The 14,856-nt window shown below is 30.8% G+C and overlaps 1 protein-coding gene across 3 annotated transcripts in view; it reads right to left on the bottom strand.

Moving 5' to 3' along the window:
* CDH19 (cadherin 19) overlaps positions 1-14,227 on the bottom strand; it is a 98,052-nt gene extending 83,825 nt beyond the window's left edge. For 2 of the 3 annotated variants that reach the window (XR_002734144.2, XM_023224172.1), the window contains exon 1: positions 14,043-14,227. The gene's annotated coding sequence lies outside the window, so the exon portion shown is untranslated. Of the gene's footprint in view, positions 1-6,821; positions 6,968-14,042 lie in introns of all 3 variants that reach the window. The other variant, XM_026448227.1, reaches the window with a different exon arrangement.
* Between the last annotated feature and the right edge of the window lie 629 nt (positions 14,228-14,856).

Here is a 14,856-nt window from a genome sequence, read left to right as displayed (position 1 = left end):
AGCAGAGAGTAAACAAATAATGCTTCCCACTTCCGACAATAATAACAACACAAGAAAAAATTTAAAAAGTAAAAATAAAAATCTTCAAAGGTTGATGAATAAGGTAGATTGAAAATCTCGTGAACCTTCAAATAAATCATTATGGTTTAACAAAACCATCAGTTACCATATACGTAGAGTGGGAAATTCCAAAGTCATAAAATTATGCAAAGACTATTTTTTCCTAAAACATTGTTCAGAATAATGATCAAACATTATATTAGTTAACCATGTTCATCACATAAATAATATTTGACAAATTGAATGAATATATCTATATATGTAAAGACAACACGAAGGATTACATATTTTGCTTTGAACCAACAACATATTTCATTTTTCCAAGAATTTCTAACAGTATTTATTTCTTTTTTCTTTTGCTTTCATTATGAAGACATAGTTTCACTTTGCACTTGTTGAAAATCTTTTTAGCCACTGCTTACTATAGTAAATAAACCGTTGTATTCAATTTGACGGTTTTTGCGGATGTTGTGATAGTAGCTACATAATACCTAGACAAACATATCATCCAAATGTTCCTTTCTCCAATTATCAATTGTGCTTTCAGCACATCTTTCTATAACTATAATATCTACAAATTTACTCTACTATCAAAAATAATACTTAGTAAGCACCACTGCCAAATGGTATGGAAAGTATTATTTTGTTATGAAAAGGCATAATATAAACATGATTTTATAAAACACGCAATCCTTAGTGAATGGAAAAAGAAAACTAAAGTCAAGCACTTCATTAATTTGCCTTTTTTATGTGTATATACATGTTTGTGTGGTGTAGAATCAGTACAAAAATGTAAAAGTTAATATATCACAGAACCACACATATCTGATTCACACAAACTGAGTGAAATATAAAAATCATTTGATCCAACCCTGCAAAAGCACTTTATTTGACAATAGCAGTAATTATTATTTTAACAAATGAACAAATGTGACAAAATTATTATTATTTTATTTGTTAGATTTAATTATATTTAGTTTAAATTTTTATTGTGAATGTGGAGAATACCTCAATCTTTAAATAAATATGTAGACAAATAAGGGTTAGTTTGATCCCTTAATTTCAGGGAAATTGTTTCCATACATTATTGTACATAGAATCATTTCAAAAGCTTGACAAAACAGATAATCCCACTCCACAGCTACTGATTCATGAGCTGGGTATTTTTTTAATAAGCCTCAAAGATGACTTGAAGGCAAATATTTTCATGAAATATCATCACCATCATCATCTTGTCAACCATATTGAGTGTTTACTCTGTGATGATTACTATGCAAAGATAACGGCATTCCTTAATTGAGTTCTCCTACAGTAATTCTATAATATATGTTCTATTATTGTTGCTATTTTATAAATGCAGATACTGGGCATATGAAAGTTAAGTAACTTGTCTTAGCTATAAAGTCATTGGCGGGATTGGAATTAAGACAAAGGATTTTGCTTTCTTTAGAGCTGCTACCTGTAACCAATGTCTTTGCAGAAACCATTTTCTGGAATATATGTATCTTTTTTTTTTTGAAAAGAAAATGCATGTAGAAGTTGGCTAACACTTATTTATAGAACAGTATTTTCAAACTTTTCATAATTTATTCTCCTATCAGAAAAAATACTGCAGGTGAGCCCCAATATTTGTATATGCATTTATATACTAATGATTCACAAACACAACTGTTATCACTATGTAAAGTATTTGCTAAAATGTACTCAAAATTTAAATGCAAAAGAATGAAGTAAAGCATAAATATAAATGAAATTTCTCATATTTTCCCATAGTTCGGTTAAAAGCATGGTGAGCCTGCTGTGTTATATAAACACTTCCTTGCAGACTTCCCTGTAAGATGAAGGAGCATGGCATAATTACGCTGGATTTTGCGGGTCTGCATCTTCCACCTAATCCTGTTTGGGGTCTATCATTTTCCCTTTCTTCTTCAAGAGGATAATCAGCAGTAATTTTTTTTTATGTGTTACTTTTTAAGTTCTCATTTTACAACATTAAGTCAATGTTGACCGGTAAGTAGAATCTGTATAAAATGTAATGATTTGTATCTCGATGATATGATAGTTTCATGAGACTAGTCAAGATACTTAAACACTCTCAGGTTGAATATCTTCAATTGCAAGATGATTTAATAAATGTAATCTCTAGATCTTCTGGATAAATCACATTAAAATAACTGAAACTGTAGTTAGAATATATCAAATGTTTAATAAAGGTCCTTATGTCATATAAACATGTGATTTATTTAAATACTTACAATGTCTGACTTCTTTAAATAAATGCTTATTAATCAGTTCCTGGAGTGCATAAGATAATCACTGGTAATCACCCATTGCTACAAGAATCATCAAAGGAGCAGCTCTCAATATAATTGCTATTGAAGCCATGCAGGAAAAGGCTCCTTCCAAGTTAGAATGATTGAAAATGGGAAATATTTGCTACGGTCATTTACAAATGATTTTATGTGTATACAGCCAAGGTTAGTGTGCATAATTTCTATTTTGTAAAATTTTCAGATTTGGCAGTAGACAAGAGTACAAATCTATCATAAATACTTATAAAAACTAAGAGAGTTTAGATAGAATTTTAACTATCAGAAGGTTAAAATTCTTACCATATATTGTCAATGTCACGTCCGAATACAGATTTTGAAAAATATCGATAATCTAGCAACTTACAAGTTGAATTCTGTTTACCTACTTTCCTGTTTATTTTAATGGAGAAAACATTCTTGGAAAGTCATATTGATATTTGAGGAAAATTAAATCTTGGGGTTCTATTTTGAAGACATATTTTGCACATTCTGGATATAATATCTTCAGATTATGTGACTTCAGTGAATACTTGCCTACTGAAGCATCATAAAGCAGTCTAAACAACCCATATTTATCTCTTTTCTAATCTCCAGACCTACAGAACTACTTTCCACAAGGCATTTCAAAGTGCATACTGAAATTCTCACTTTCTATTCACTCTTGCACCTAATCATTATGTTCCTTCTTTCCCTTAATGAAATCAGCATCCTCTCAAAAGCTCACACTTGAATAAAAGGTTATTCTCTGATGTTTCCTTCAGCTAACCTCCCATATACATACATTTGAGCATGAAGCTTGACTAGAGATGAACTATGATCAATTCTATGTCTTAAGTCTCTCAAGCAAATTCATTTACCTTCTATTACCTCCAAGTTCTTAATTCATGATAATTTAAAAATCTTTATTTTGTCCATATTCAAATATGAACAAATAATTGTACATATTGATGGGATACAGAGTGATATTTTAATATATGTATTCAACGTGTAATGAAAAATTCAGGGTAATTAGGACAACAATCACAAACATTTGTCTTTGTGTGTGTTGTGAACATTCTGAATCCTCTCTTAGCTTTTTAAAAAATATGCATTAAATTATTGTTAACTATATTCATTGTGCAGTGCTATAGAAAACCAGAATTTGTTCCTTTTTTTAGCCATAATTTTATATCTATTAAACAGTCTTTCCCCATCTCCTCTTCTTCCATTATTTCCTTTCTCTAATAATCATAATTCTACACTCTACTTCTGTTAGCTCAATTTTATTTTAGCTTTTGCATAAGAGTTAGAACTTGTAGTATTTATCTTTCTGTGCCTGACCTATTTCACTTAAAGTAATGCAGTCTAGGTTCATCCATGTTGCTGTGAATGATAGAATTTCATTCTTTTCTATGGTTGAATAGTATTTCATTGGGTCTACACGCCACGTTTTATTTATTCTTTCATTTCTTGAAGGACACTTAGTTTTCTTCCACATATTGGCTATTGTAAATGGTGTTGCAATACACATTGGAGTGCAGATATATTTTCAATATACTGATGTTTTTTCGTTTCAATAAATACCCAATAGTGAGATTGCTGAATCATATACTAGTTCTATCTAGTTCTATTTTTAGTTTTTGGAGAAACCTTCATGCTGTTTTTCATAATGGCTGCACTAATGTACCTTCTCACCAACAATGAAGGAGTTCCATTTTCTCCACATAGACAACAGTATTTTTTTTTTTTAACTTTTTGATAACGGACATTCTAACTGGGGTGAAAAAATATCTCATTGTGATTTTAATTTACATTTCCCTGATGATTAGTGATGTTGAACATTTTTTTCCATATACTTATTGGCCTTAGTTCATAAATTCTTGTTATAAATTGTTTATAATACCAAAAAATAAATAGGAATTATATTTTTGAAAGTAACCAATAATGTTTCTGGAGTGTTAAATACTGAAAGCCATTTCATTTTCAATCTCATATCTGTGACTCTATCTTAAAGAAATAAATTGATATATAAAATGTTCTTATACAAAAAAATTATTGATGTATTATTTATTATGTCTAAACTTAAAACTTAATTGCTGAGGTGAGCTGAGTACTTTTTGACATATAAGTTCTCTTAAGTGTTTAAAGATGTTGGACAGGATCATTGCAAAGGTATTTGGAGACTTGCATAGTAGAAGAACTTAGTAGTCGAAAAACCTCAGGGTGTCAAGACAGTAGAGTTCTACATCATGTTGTATCAAAAAATAAACTAGTGTTAACAGACGAACACAAACATATATATATATTTTCTAATTTGTCACTGAAAGAGAGCACAACTTAAGGAATAATTTTGCTTATTTCTACCACTAATGTATACCATGTTTCCAAATTTGGTCTTTTATATCAGCCTTCAATAAAGAAAAATATATAATTTGTTGAACAGCTAAGAGAAGTTTTAAGAGAGAATCTCAGGAAACAGAAATAATGAATTGAAGGGTAACTGGAGGTTGAGAATGAAGTTCCACAATTCAAAGTAGTCTTTCAAAAAGTTGCTGAGAGAGGGAAAAGAGATTTGGGATGATAGCAATGAGAGGTTTGGAGTTAATGAGGTTCTTTTTTTTAAAATATAGATACTGTGTTGAATGAAAATGGGCTAAATGCCCCACTTTTTAAAGACCCAACTGTATGTTGAATTAAAAATATCTATTTCACATACAATGACACCCATAGGCTCAAAGTAGAGGAATGGAGAAAGATCTATCAAGCAAATAGAAAACAAGAAAGAGCAGGAACTACTATTCTTCTTTCAATCAAAACAGTTATCAAAAAGGACCAAGAATGGCATTACATAATGAGAAAGGGTTCAATTCAACCAGAATACTTAATTATACTAAATATATATGCACCCAACACTGGAGCACCAAGATTTATAAACCAAGGTATTGAAGACCTACGAAAAAACTTAGATAACCACACAATCATAACTGGGAGACTTTATTACCCCAATGACAGTATCAGACACATTAATGAGTTAGAAAACTAATAAAGATATTCAGAACCTAAAACTGACACTTTACCAAATGAAACTAACAGACATCTACAGAGAACTCCGTTAAACAACAGTAGAATATACATTCTTCTTAAGCACACATGGCACATGCTCTAAAATCAATCACACAGTTGGCCATAAAGCAGTTCTCACATATTCAAAAAGCCCAAAGTCTTACGAATCACAATCTTGGAACACAGTACAGTAACAATAAAATAAGCAGTAAGAAAATCACTCAAAACTATACAGTTACATGAAAATTAAACAAATTGCTTCTGAATGACCTTCAGGTAAACAATGAAATTAAGGCAGAAAGGAAGAAGTTCTTTGAAAGTAATGAAAATATAGACACAACATACCAGAATATCTGGAACACTGATAAAGCAGTGTTAAGAGGAAAGTTTATTAGTCTTAAATGCCCACATCAAAAAGTTAGAAAGATCTTTACTTAACAACCTAATATCACACCTAGAGGAAATACAAAAACAAGAGCAAACAAATCCCAGAGCTAGCATTAAAAAAAAGCTAGCTGAACTGAAAGAAATGCAGACATGAAAAACACACATAACATCAACAAAACCAAAGTTGCTCTTTGAGAGAATAAATAAGATTAGCAGAGTACTAGAAGACTAACGGGGGTGGGGGGGGGGGAAGAAAAGATCCAAATAAACACAACTAGAAATGTCCAAGGGGACATTACCACTGGCCCCACAGAAATACAAACAACATAGAGGACATTACCACTGGCCCTACAGAAACACAAACAACATACAAGCTGCTTATCCACAACACCCTCAGAGACTCTGTGCACACATAGTAGAAAATCTAGAATAAACTGATAAATTTCTGGAAACTTACAACCACCCAAGATTGAATCAGGAAGAAATTGAAACACTGAACAGATCAATAGTGAGTTCCAAAATTGAATCAGTAATAAAAAACCTACCCAACAGGAAAAGCCCTGGATGCGACGAATTCACAGCCAAATTATACCAGCTATTATAAAGAAGAGGGGGTACCAATTTTACTGAAACTATTTCAAAGATTTGAGGAGGATGGACTCCTTTCTAACTCGTTCTGTAAGACGAGCCTCATTCTAATACCAAAATCTGTCAGAGACTCAACAGCAGAAGAAAACTTCAGGCCAATATCCTGGTGAACGTAGATTCAAAAGTCCTCAACAAAATAGTAACAAACCAAATATAGCAACATATCAAATTTAATCCGTCATGATAAAATTAACTTTTTTCCTGGGATGCAAGTTTGGTTTAACATATGTAAATAAATGTGATTCACAACATAAGCAGAACCAGAAACAAAAATCACATGATCATGTCCATACACACAGAAAACCTTTTGATAAAATTCAGTATTTCTTCATATTAAAAACCCTGAAAAAACAAGGCATATAATGGACATACCTGAAAAAATAATAAGAGCCATCTATGACGAATTCACAGCAAGCATCATACAGAATGGGCAAGAACTGGAAACATTCCCCTTGAGAACTGGAACAAGACAAGGATGCTGATTCTCACCACTCCTATTTAACATGGTTTTGGAAGTCCTAATCAGAGGAATAAGGCAAGATAAAGAATTACAAGGCAAACCATATGAAGAGATAATGTCAAAATATCTCTCTTCACAGATAATATGGTTCTATACCTAGAAAAGTCTGCCCAGAGGTTCCTAGATCTCATTAAAATTTCAGCAAAGTTTTGGGATACAATATAAAGGTACAAAAATCAGTAACATTTCTATATACTGATAACATCCATACTGAGAGACAAATCAAGACCACAATCCCACTCAAATAGCAACAAATAGAATAAAATATCTAGGAATACAGCTAGTCAGGGAGATGAAAGAGCTCTATAATGAGAACTACAAAACTTACTGAAAATCAGAGGACACAAACAAACGAAAAAAACATTCCATGCTCATGGATAGGATTAATCAATATTGTTAAAATGACCATAATCCTCAAGAAATTTACAGTTTCAATGCTATTTCTATCAAACTACCACTGACATTCTTCACAAAATTAAAAAAAAAAAATCATACTTATGTTCACATGGAACCACAGAAGATCAAAAATAGCCAAAGCAATCCTAAGGAAAAAAAAAAAAAAAAGCTGGAAGAATCACACTACCTGACTTAAAAGTGTACTACAAGGCTACAGTAACTAAAACAGTATGGTACTGGTACAAAAACATACTCATAAACCTATAGAACCGGTTAGAGAACATAGAGGCTGCATATCCACAACCATCTGATCTTGAAGAAAGCCATCCATGATAAGCAATGGGGGAAAGGATTCCTTTTAAATAATGGTGCTGGGATAACTGGCTAAGCATATGCAGAAGATTTAAACTGGACCCCTTCCTTTCACCATATAAAAACATTAGTACAGATTAAATATTTAAATGTAAATCCTACAACTATAAACACCCTAGGAGAAAACCTAGGAAATACTATTCTGGACATAGTCCCTGGCAAAGATTTCATAACAGATTCCAAAAGTGATTGGAACAAAAATTAAAATTGACATGTGGGACCTAATCAAACTAAAGAGCTTCTGCACAGCAGAAGAAATTATCAACATAGCAAACAGACAACACACAGAATCGGAGAAAATATTTGCAAACTATGCATCTGACAAATCCAGAATCTGTAAGGTAAACAAATCAGCAAGCAAAAAACAACCTCATTTAAAAATGGGCAAAGGATATGAGCAGAGGCTTCTCAAAAGAAGACATGCACACAGCCAACAAGCCTATTAAAAAATTCTGAATACCACTAATCATTACAGAAATGCAAATCAAGGCCACAATGAGATACCATCTCACACCAGTCAGAATGGCTATTATTATGTCAGAATACAACAGACGCTGGCAAATTTGCATAGAAAAGAGAATTCTTATACATTGCTGATGTGAATGTAAATTAGTTCAGCCACTGTAAAAAACAGTTTGGAGTTATCTCAAAGATCTTAGAACTACCATTCAATTCTGCAACCCTAGTAGTGGTTTATATTACTACCATTCAACTTGGCAATCCTGGTGGTGGATTATTAACTATATATTCGAAGAAATATATAGTTCTACCATAAAGACATATGCACAAATATGTTCATCACAGCACTTTTCACAATAGGAAAGACATGGAATCAACCTAGATGCTCATGAACAATGGACAGAATAAAGAAATTTGACACATTTACACAATGGAATACTATACAGCCATAAAAAATGAAATCATGTCCTTTGCCCCAATAGGATGGAACTGGAAGCCATTATCCTAAGCAAACTCATGCAAGAACACAAAACCAAATACTGCGTGTTCTCGCTTATAAGTGGAAAACTAAACATTGAGTACACATGGACACCAGAGTAATAGACACTGGGGCTTACTTCAGGGTGGGGTGGGAAGAGGGTGAGAATCAAAAAACTGTGTCAGGTAGTATTATCATTACCTAGGTGATGATATAATTTGTACACCAAACCACAGCAACATGCAATTTACACATGTAACAAGCCAGCACATGTACTCCCTGAAACTCAGGGTCAGAAAAAAAAATTTAATTGAAGTTATAATAAAATATCAGATACTAAAATGGAAAGTGCACTTCAAAGACATGTTATAAAAGGTAAATAAGAATATGTTATTACTTTGATACAAAACATTTTGGAATTCAACCTCTTGAGATAAGAATTATTTTAGTTTCAAATTGTATAATACAAAATTGAATGTTTTAGTCTCTCATAAAGCCTATAATGTAAAAACTGGTATCACTTGTTTTATGTTTATTATTTTGTATTTTCTGCATATTAACTTAAAATAAATTCATATTTTTAAAACTTAATTTTGTTGAGTTTATTCAGAATATTTAATCATGGAAAGGTATTGTGAACACATTGTGATGCCAGATGGACTAGGTTAGCACAATGTTTAATGCTATTATTGTATATTTTGCAGACACTTTTTTTTTATTGTCTGCTATTAGCTCTATATTAAGAATGACTATGTAATATTTAGCCAAGCACAGAAAGAGAAATATCATATTTTGTCACCTTTATGTAGAATCTAAAACAATGGAACTCATAGAGGCATAAAGTAGACCGGTATTTACAGAGGCTGGGGGGGTGGGGCAGATGAGGAAATGAAGATGAAATCTCAGACAGGAGGAGTATGTTTCATGTTTCGGAAGGGGTTCTATTAGACAGTGTGGTGAATACAGCTAATAGTAGAGAATCGTACATTTCAAAATTCCTACGAGAGCAAAGTTCAAATGTTCTCACCACAAAAAAAGTGTTAAATATTTGAGGTGATGGATATATTAACTAGCCTGATTTAATCATTCCACATTGTTTTTATGAATTCTAACATCAGTTTATGTCTCGTAAATTTATTCTATTATAAATTGTTCATTTTCAACAAAAAATAAATATTGAAAATATCCTATAAAGAGATTAATAAATTGTTTTAACATGAATGGCATGAATATAGGATAAATTCCTACTGTTTAATTCCCAAAATGAGAAATTTGAGTATATCACCTTAATTATAAATAAAAATGTGTATGGCATAAAACAAATTAGAAGTGTTTTGAGTTTTGTAAACACAGAAGACAGTAAAGTATACCTCCAAGGGTTGTATGTAATGGGTTAAAAATATGTATCAACTTAAGGAAGGAAAACAGTCATGAATGTTTATGAAACAGTCGTGAATACAGTTAATTCATGTTACAAGCTGGATTTAAAAACAAAGATAGGATATCTTACATTTGTAAATCCTTTGAAATTGTTTCCAGATAGAATAAACATACTTTCTTTTAGTACTTAAATGTAACAGCATTTAGTATAATCTAAATGCATGACTGGGATTATCGAATAAATAAATGTGCCTTTATTGCTTAAATTTTAAATTATGTGGACTCTGAAGCTGCTCCAAATTGTCAATAAGTATACAGACAGCTAGTATATGCTGCTGAAAGAGATGAAGTTTTATATAAAAAAAATTCCTTACTTTATTTTTTAAAACTCTGGCAACCCTAATGTTCTAATATTTTGTTTCATAATGTTTAAGAGTCAGTTAAGTAGTGTCTTGCTGAGATTTTTTATATTTAACTCACCCTCGTAAAAGTCTATTGTTTTTTCTTTTTTATACACAAAAAAATTCCCAATGACATAATTATAATCTCATAAAAATCATATTTATGAGTTAAGAATTGTGTGTTTTAAACACTGGTTTAAAAACACACACACAATGACAATGCTCTATATCTTTAAAAATACTTTAGATTTCATATAAGTTATTTTATTAAATCCATATTGTATAAAATGACATTAAAGTTTTATAAATAATTCATGTGGTCTTGAAATTATTAAAGGAGTAGACACATACATTCAAAATTATCTGTTAATAGAGAAATGTGTAGCCAGGTTCACATATGTGTATGAAAACATAAATATGCTTATTTATTATTAACCAATAAATTTGGAGTCAAATCCTCATATGCCTACAGAGTTGGGTTATTCTATAAGCATTCGATAAAAGAGAAAAAAAATCAAAAAGCAACTAATATCTTATATAATCCCCCAAAGAAAAGTCTTATTTAGAAGAAGGGGATTTATATCCACCTGAGGAGTGATATTGTAGCCCATTTATTTCTCATCAAACACTACGGTGAAAGAGTTATATTTTGCTTTACCAGTTCAAGAGCAATTTCAAGCACTGTCAAGAAGTATTTGCTTAGTGACAAATGACACTACTCTCTTGAAAATTCAGAGATGTATCTATACCTTTTCTCTTAGCCTTTATTGTTATTATAGTTACATTTTATGTTTTACTTTATGTTTAGTAGTAGTATCTCTTCATCAAAGAAAGTCATATATTCTCCATTAGACCTTTTTAGGAATAAAATAGATAGCAATTTCTCTGACACAATTTAACTATAAAACAACGTAAAGGCAGAAAAAGAGTGACTTTTCTGGGATATATTTATGGTTTGCTCATTTCCACAGGAATGACATTTCTAAATTTTGCACACAGATAAAATTGCCTAGGTTACTTTAAGAAATGACGATGTGCCCAAACTATCCCCGCTTTAATACAGTATCTTGCAAATTTGCAAATTTCATTTATCATGAAACTTCTTAGAATTAAAAAACAGCTAAACTGTGGATCTACTGCTCTGGTATGTTGAAAAGCCACTGTCCTAAAATAACATTTCAAATTTCACTTGTTGTACCAAAGCAGGATTTCTAAAAATGATGTTTTGCTTTAATCTTAAGACATACTTTGATGATTCTGAATATAATTATTGAATAATTAATGTGACAAATTTTGACAAAAGTATGTATTCTAGAACATGTTTTAAAGTCAGACAAGCATTCTCTTAACGAATCGTATCAGAATATTCAAGAGGGTAGGCATCACTTGAAAAGGAAATTGATTTGTCACACATTTTGACAGGTTTTAGAACATTTAGCTGTATTCTCTCAATTGAAAGGTGGTGAGAGTGGGTAAAAAAAAAAATAACTCTTTAAGGGTACAGTTTATCTTATTTTGTTTTGATTTGACTTTAAAGTGGCAAACATCTTTTGCAAAGACAACCATTTTGTAAATCAGGGCTGTCTTCACCATTGACAGAAAGGATTCCTGTGGGATTATTGTTAGGTTCAATACTTAGTTATATTTCAACCTCAATCTGTTTCACCAAAGCAAAGATACAGGTGATAGAAGATCATGGATGTTAAAGGAAATCATCATGACAACAAATTCTTATTCACCAGCATGGTTCTCAAACTCTTGATTAGGAGCAATACATTCTCGTGTAAAAGAAGGTATATAGAAAGATCAATATCTTCTTGTAAACAGTGTAACATATTTGTTCCTCTTGCATTACTACTCACTAACATGCTGAATACTGCTATATAATGTTTTAAACATATATTTAAGAGTACATGCTAAGATCAGGCATGGCAAAAATGGTCAGTTTATATTAAGTTATAGATGATCATGTATCAGATTATATGTAACTCTGTTATGAGAAATTCCTGAAAGATGGATCTGGTTTCTTAAGAATGCATAGGAGGCATCTCTGCACATCATTTTAAAGCATCTTCAATTTATTATAATGTAATCAAAATGTGTTTTTATGTTTCCTGAGGAAATGTATCTTACAAACATTCCAAAGTGAAAAACACAACAAAACAAAAAATGTAAGTAGAAGACATATGTTTTTAGATATATGCAGATGTGTGTGCCTAAAATTTTAAATATTTCACTGGAGCATAAATAATTTACTAATGTGTGAGACTGTAAAAATCAGATATTTATATAATGATACAAGCATTTCATTCACTTTTAGAAAGACTTGGTGAAGTGGAAAACGTATGTAAAGGAAAGGAGAGCTGGTGGTTTCTAAATGACATAAATCGATTGCTTAAAAATTTTGAATAACTGTAGACAATAATGAAATGCTTACTCCTTTTAAAAATAAATTTGTTAGTTACTTTATTTGGTCAGTATAAATGTTCACATTACATTGAAATTTAAATTCTTTCAAATTAAAAATTAGAGTGAGTATGCATGCTGCTGATTATAATATTAAGAATTTGAAAAAAGAATATATTAATGCATATAATGTTACTTAATATTGTAACTACATCTAAACATAAATATATATTACTAAATTTTCAAATATTTTATCTAAATAATGTCTTTCTTACAGATGTATCAATTCAACAAATGAATTAATAGAGCTAAAATATAAATTGACATAATCTGAAGAAAGCCTTTGCCACTTTATTTAGGTATATTTTGTTGCTAAATTTTTCATGTGTTTTTATGTTTAATAGATTTATTAAATCCCTTTGGTAAACTTATTCTGAAATATTTTATCATAAATATTAATTCAATTAAAATTACATGTACCAAATTAGATTTGAAACAATATGTCTTTTACAGTATCCATTTTCTTAATTTATACTTTTCTTAATTTATACTATCTTTCATATTTGAGAAATTACCCTTTGTGTTATGTATAAATGTTATAATACATATAGGCAAATTAATATGTGTGTACAAATTTAGACGTATATGTGTTTTTATTCATATTAATGCTAATATTTTAATTTTATTGGAATTATTATAATATACTTAAACTTTTTCATATTTATTCTGTATATAAATATTTTTTTCTTCATATACTTAAGGATGACAACTCTAGTGTTCATATTACCTGATATACATGGTAAATGCACGATAGATAATAAATAAAACCCTGAAGAAAGAAAAAGGTGCAAAGAAAGAAAGACATGCAAAGAAAGATTGATTCATTTCTTCTAAGAAACTGGAGAAGTTTTTAATATTCTAACATAGGTGTAACCTCCCCCCTACCTCAACAATCTATTTTACAGAGGCAGAGAACTGTTCTCACAAATATTTGTTTTGAGAAAGTTCAGTACACATCATGCTTTTAAAATTTTTAGAATATTTTCTCTATTTCCTATATAAATATTTTCCTGAATATTTTTAGAATATTTTCCTAGCAACAACTTAAGTACTTTTTGACCTATTGACTCATTAAAGATGATGCATGTAGTTTATAATATGCCTGATTATCATAGTCTTACCTTTGTAACTTCAACTTCTAGGAGTTCTGTGAAAACTGAACAGCAAACTTCGTGTTGGACACATGAGGAAGAGTAGGAAAAACTTTCTTCTTTTTGCTTCACAGTCTTCCTAGCAAACTCTCGACGTGCCCCATTGCCCGGAATTACAGACGCTTGTGCTTTTAGTACCACAACACTGTCAGTATGTCACTGCTTACTGAATGCTATTTTGGGTTCTCTGAGTAGAGTCATAAACACTGAGCCTTTTGTGCAAAATATCATAAGGGCACTCTGATGCTCGTTCATAGTCTGGAATTAAAATGCAGACAGCTAAGCAAGTAGTATGAGCTGATTATCTTTTTTTTTTTTTTTTTTTTCCCTAACAACAAGCAAAAACAAAATAAAGCACTTATTGGCCTGAGTTGATAAAGACAGAATTCAACTTACGTACAAGAATTTTGTAAGTAGAGAGGACATGCCCTCTGTTTGGGGATTAGCTGATGAAACAAATAATCAATTTAAAGCAGACACAAAACTTACTAAAAAGAGAAATGATTTTCCACTGTGTGTCTATGCCTTCTGGCTATTTCTTAATTCGGTCAGTTCTCCTCAGAAATCAAGTAAAATACATAATGAGAGAGCAATGTCTAAATTTGAACAAGTCCTTTTCTTTTCCTTGGTTTATTATTACCTAAAATGTTTTGTTTTATTTTATTCATGTTTATAATTAGATTTTGATATAAGCTATTGTTATTCAATATAAAATACATATGTATTCTCTATGCTGTTTACTCAAGCTGTTATTTAGTTAAAAATCATTTTTGAACCAAGCTAG

Source organism: Piliocolobus tephrosceles, chromosome 18, assembly GCF_002776525.5.
Source record: "Piliocolobus tephrosceles isolate RC106 chromosome 18, ASM277652v3, whole genome shotgun sequence".
NCBI classification, from domain to species: domain Eukaryota; kingdom Metazoa; phylum Chordata; class Mammalia; order Primates; family Cercopithecidae; genus Piliocolobus; species Piliocolobus tephrosceles.
This window is presented reverse-complemented; position numbering and strand designations above follow the sequence as displayed.